We start from the raw sequence: 6,264 nt of genomic DNA on the forward strand, positions 1-6,264 counted from the left end.
CTATTTTTACCTGTATTCCTAATTTTGTGTCTATTTTTTCACTTTCTTCTTGAGGCAGGGTCTCAGGTAACCAGGCTGGCTTTGAACTTGCTGTGTAGTTGAGGATGACTTTGTACTTCTGATTCTCCTTCCTCCATCTCTCAGGTGCTGGGATTGCAGACATGCACCATAAAGCCTGATTTATATGGCACTGGCAATCAATCTCAGGGCTATGTGCTTATTAGACATGCTCTCTACCCACTAGGCCACATCCCCAGGTCCATTCCATGTTTTGTAGGAAAATATTAGCATAATCAATATATCCAATAAAAGTGACTCAGTTAAAAATATATTTGTTTTCTATAGCTATCTGATACTTGATAAAAATGCCAAAAATACTCATTGGAGAAAAGACAGCCTCTTTGGCAAATGATGTTGGGAAAACTGGATATATATCTGTAGAAGGATGAAAATAGATTCTTCTCTCTCTCCATGCACAAGAATTAAGTCCAAATGGATCAAAGACCTTAACATCAGACCGGAAACTCTGAAACTGCTAGAGGAAAAATTCAACATATTGGTCTTGGCAAAGACTTTCTGAATACAACCCCAATTGCTCAGGCAATAAAACCACAGATTAATCACTGGGACCTCATGAAATTACAAAGATTTTGCACTGCAAAGGACACAGTGAAAAAAGCAAAGAGGCAATCTACAGAATGAGAAAAAAATCTTTGCCAGCTATATATCTGATAGAGGATTAATATCTAGGATATACAAAGAACTCAAAAAGTTATTTAATAAGGACTCCAACAAGCCAATCAAAAAATGGGCTAAGGAGCTAAATAGAGAGTTCTCAAAGGAAGAAATATGAATGGCATATAAGCATCTATGACAATGACAATGACAATGCTGGGATTTTTCTCCCCAGAAGATAATTGATAAATATTATAAACAAACAATTAACTAAAGTTGAACACACTTGTACTTTTAATTATATTATATATGGTCCACTGTTTGTACTTATGGCGGTGTAGATTATTCAGGAAATTAAGTACTATGCAACCATAAGAACACAATAAATAAAATGACTAGCAATAGCAAAACATCATGAAGCCTAATGTTATGGAAAATAAGAAAGAAAAGCAAGAGTATATATGTAAATCAAGTTCAAAATTAGCCTACAATAAACCATTTGTTGTATCATAGAATTGTGGTAATGCAACACAGTGAGGAAAAGGTTGCTGAAAGTACATTCCTTCTTTCTAAGTATTGATCATTGCCGTCCACTCACTGTGAGAATCTTGACAGCAGTACCCTTAGTTTTCACAGTTCATTGCATGTATCTTACTCTTCAATAAAATAGTAAATTTCATTCAACTAAGAAACAGAAAATTAAGGAAATTTAAGTAGCACAGGTCGAGAATATTTTGTTTGTATTTTTGTAGAAGAAGGGATTATTTTTCTTTATTTCACATATCTGGAGGAGATATTTAATAATCCCAGGTTACTGATGTGGAAAATGACTGTATCAACCTTGAGATTTGGTTGTTGTTTTAATGTGTTCTCTAATTTTGGGATCATCACTTTCATTACACTTGGACTTTCTGAAAGAATTAGAAAAAGAAAAGGCCCCTAGTACTTTGGTTTACATATTTCAATATGCATAAGAATCAGCCTGGAAACTAGTCATGAATTAATACCTGAGGCTTTTCCATAAAAATAAATTCAATAGATTTGTTGAAATGTAGGAATTCACATTTCAATAATCATCTCATGCTCTTAAACAAGGGAGCACATAAGAAATAAGTGTAAAAAAAAACTGACACAAACATGATAAGGTTATTCTATAACAATATACATAGGTGTGCACATAGGTGAATGTTCTCATATAGACATACAGATGGACAGAAAGACAGACAGTGAGTTGTTATTCTGCTGCCTAGTTCTCAATGGATGGTGATCCAGTTGAGAGATTATGTATTCTTCCCTGTACTTGGAATCTTAACTATTAAGATAAATGGTGAAAGAATTATGAATTCTCAGATATTAAAATTTATTCAGTAAAATATTCATATACATGCAATGATCTTGCTATAAAAGAACTAAAATGATATGTTCATTTTGAAATGTGTATTCTGAAAGATACATATGATTGAAATAAAACACATAAGTACAGAGAAAAAGTACAAATGAAATATGTAATTGTAGGGATATCTATTTACAGGTTTTGAGACTAAATAACTTTTATTCATTTTTATTAATCAAAATGTGCCCTTGCCGGGCGTGGTGGCGCATGCCTTTAATCCCAGCACTCGGGAGGCAGAGGTAGGAGGATTGCCATGAGTTCAAGGCCACCCTGAGATGACAGAGTTAATTCCAGGTCAGCCTGGACCAGAGTGAGACTCTACCTCGAAAAAAGAAAAAAAAAATGTGCCCTTAAAATGGAAAATTATGGGAAACAAATCATGAATTTTTGTAACTGTTGAGGAAAAATATGTTATACTTCTATTCTATTTCCTTATGCTATACAAGTTGCTTTTTGAAGTCACTGTGGTGCTACAGGCAAGTGTGTTTTGATAAAATCCTGCACAAGAAGAGAAATGATGTGTTATTAAGGAAATTCATCATCAAGGAAATCTAATGAATGTTTAAGAATCATAAGGTGGAAATAAATAACATAAATTTCAGTGATGCAAGTAAATGACATATTATAATGAAATAACTGATTAAAAAACTGGTCTTAAACATGGCTCAGGGAAATTTTGTGGAAGAGGGGGCAGAAAGATTGTCAGAGTCACATGTTGGGTCATGATATGCAGAGACATTTATCATACCAGTAACTGTGGGCTAACTCCACAATGCACGACCCATTTACATCAACAAGGAGGGTCCAACAGGAGGTGGTAGATCATGGATGAGCCTAAACAATGACACCAAACTGCCTGTATTTGCTGAAAAGAAAACTAATAAATTAAATTTTAAAAAAACTGGTCTTAAACACAAACATATATCTATAAAGTTACTAACCATAATGGCTGAATAAGTTGTCTTAATACCTTTAAAAAAAAAAAGAGAAAGAAACTTACTGACAAAAAAATTAGAAATTAAAGACCAAATGATAACATAACTATGCAGAAACACAAATACACAAAACTTTGTTACCATCATATATCATGGTTGGGACTTCAGAATTAAATCCTGCAATACACAATGTTGCCTATACCTATGAATTCATGTACTGGCTCGTTCGTACTCCAGAAAAACTCACTCAGATGTAACAACACTGCTGAAAATTAGACTAAATGAAAACATTGTACTAATACAGTATTTATAATAAAGTTATCTGTAGAATTGTTATGTATGTCAGCACAAGAAGCAGAAAAATGTAAATTTTAAAAGTCAAAACACAATTACAAGTTTCTCAGTGGGTTCTAAGCTATTGGTAGATAGGAGTAAAACACTATGGTTGTGATTGCACTATAATGTAGCTACAGATAATGACATTGTGCTATATATTTAAGCTAGAAGAGACTACTTACCATAAAGAAATGATAACTAGCCCTGGGGAGAGGGCTCAGTGCATAAAGTACTTACCTGAAAATTTGAATACCCAATTCCAGATCTCCAGCACCTACATCAAATCCTGACTCATTAGTATGTGCCTGTAAGCCCAGAAAGCCTGTGGTGAGAGATGGGAGGCAGAGATAGGAGAATTGAAAGTTGAAGGTTCAGCTAGTCTAGGGGAGACATAGGAGGAAACCCCGAAATGCCAACACAAACAAAATGAAAGTCCAAGACCCATACCAGAAGTTATTCTCTGACTTCCACACATTCCTCATGCAGTCACACATACAAGATTATAGATAGCAATGATAAATATTTATGGAGATAGAAATGTCACATTAATATTTTTAAGTATCAGTTAAAATGAAATTTAGAAATATTTCTTAAAAGATTGTACCAATATATTAAAAACATAGAACATGTACAAGAATACTAGCAAAAACTGAGATAAATATTTTTGTGAAGCAAATACTTTTGGATTTTATGTTCACAATGTTTGTTATTGTACTATGTTTCATACAGATCCCATGTAATAAATAAATTTATCTTGCATACTCCAAATTGACAGAAAAGGGTGGTTTACCTTATGGTAGAAAGGAATTTTGTTGTTTCACTCCCTGAAGGATACTAGAACTAATTCCAACAGTCTTAATCTATTCATTTCTCTGTGGATGACACAATTTTGCATAAGACTTGTCTTCTTAACATTCCCAGCTAGCATCTAGAGAAATGAGATAATAAGACATATTCTAGCATTTCCTTCACAAGGAAACATTTATTTGGGGAGAAAACTGTTATCAAAATATCAAGGACTCTCATTATGGAGAACTGTCTATCTCTTCCCAGATTTATGATCATTCCTACTGGCTACAAAAGACAGTATTTAGCCTCATCTAAACTGACATCCGTTTACCTGGTGAGTATGATGTTTCCAAAGATTAGAGTGCAGGTATGCCCCCACAAACACAATTATTTGTTCACACTCAGGCCGGTGTCTCCAGATTCCATCTAGTTATCAAAGTGAACACTGGAAACTACCAGAATTGCTTTTGTCCTTTTTCCCTAAGGCTTAAGTTAGAATGAAGGAAGCTAGGCTCTTGCTTCTCTAGAAGCCAAACTGACTTTTCTAAATTCTTCATACCTCAAAAGCAAATAATTTCAGGCATGTCTTTGGATTCTTTTATTGTTACCTGAAAGCTCAGTGTTTTTTTTTGTTTGTTTGTTTTTTGTTTTTTTTTTTCTGTAGGCAGAAATAAACAGGACTTTAGCCTAATACTCTGTCCAGGTTGGGGGGGAGGACAGGGAGTGTATATATCAGGTGAACAACATGTAGTCAGAATCAGCCAATCCAAAGTTCATTTCCTAATATTTGAATGATGATAGTTACAGGCTATACTACATCAGCATCTGTGGTAGTTTGAATAGATGGCCCCAATATATTCAGTGTTTTATTACTTTGTAGTTTGCATCTGCAGCCACTTGGCTGGAGGCATTGTCACTGGAAGGATCCTAAGGTGTGGTGATAGGTTTAATATTTCAATACAAAGATATACAAAGTGTGCCGAGCTGGAGTTCCTGAAGTGTGCTGTGCTGTGTAGCTTTTAGCTTTTTGATTTGCGCTTCTCTCTTCTTGGACCTATGAAGGCAGGCCAGTTTCTTCTGTGATTATGGAACTTCCCCTAGATCTGTACGCTTCAATAAATTCCTTCCTCCATAACTGTTCCTGGTCTGGAAGTTCATGTCAGTGGACCCTAAGCTGTCTGCTACAGAAGTTGTTACCAGAAGTGGGATGCAATAAAACTGACCATGTGGATGTTAATCTTTTGAACCTTTGTTTTGGAGGAATGGTCTTGGACTTGGTGCTTGCAACTGAAGATGCCTTCTGGAGTGGTAAACCACATTTTATGGGCTATTCTGATGAGAGTTTGAGAATGCTATGTGCAGCCAGTATTGAACTTCAAGGCTTCACTTATAAGTTTTGTAAAGGGAAGAAAAGACTGCAGAGGACTTTGGTGGAACTGGGCTACTGGCATAAGGGCTGACTGTGTACTGCTGCCCAGGTCCAAAGAGTTTGATCAAGGTTAAAGTTGCAATGGACTGATGTGCTTGGCTAAAGAAATTAGACTGAGAGATTTAAGAATTTTAAGCTGTTAAGCCTCAAGCAAGTTAAAATTACTGAGACACTGAGATTAGTCTTAAATTACTGAACCTGCTATTGTCAAACACATTAGCAATCTTAAAAAAGATGACCCAACTCCTTAACATTAATACAATGAAAAGGATTCCTGAGGAAAGATTATCATAAAAATGCAAACTCTTTTGGAAAAAGTTGACTGGAGAAGGAACCTACTTTTCAAGGTTACACTTTATTTCCTCCCTGAATTAAGAATGTGGCTATTTCATGCACACCTGGTATGAGTTTCAGAAGCATGAAAAATGAGAGGCATGGTTGGGAATTGCACCCAGTTCTAGGAGCCACTGCTGAGATGCAGCATTAGGCAGGGCCTGGTGCCTTGGCAGGCTGAAAGAGCCTTTGGAAGATGGATCACATTTGCATGAAGACCCAAAGAAGTTTTGAATATACCAGGACTATGGAAGGGTGACCACAGAGTGCACTGTTGGCCTAGGGTGGAAGTGTTCCCTGGCTACTCTGCCCAACTATAGGGGTGGAACTGGAAAATCTGGAGACTGGCAGTGTCTGGTTATATTGAACTTGAA

The sequence above is a fragment of the Jaculus jaculus genome, chromosome 1, assembly GCF_020740685.1.
Source record: "Jaculus jaculus isolate mJacJac1 chromosome 1, mJacJac1.mat.Y.cur, whole genome shotgun sequence".
NCBI lineage: Eukaryota > Metazoa > Chordata > Mammalia > Rodentia > Dipodidae > Jaculus > Jaculus jaculus.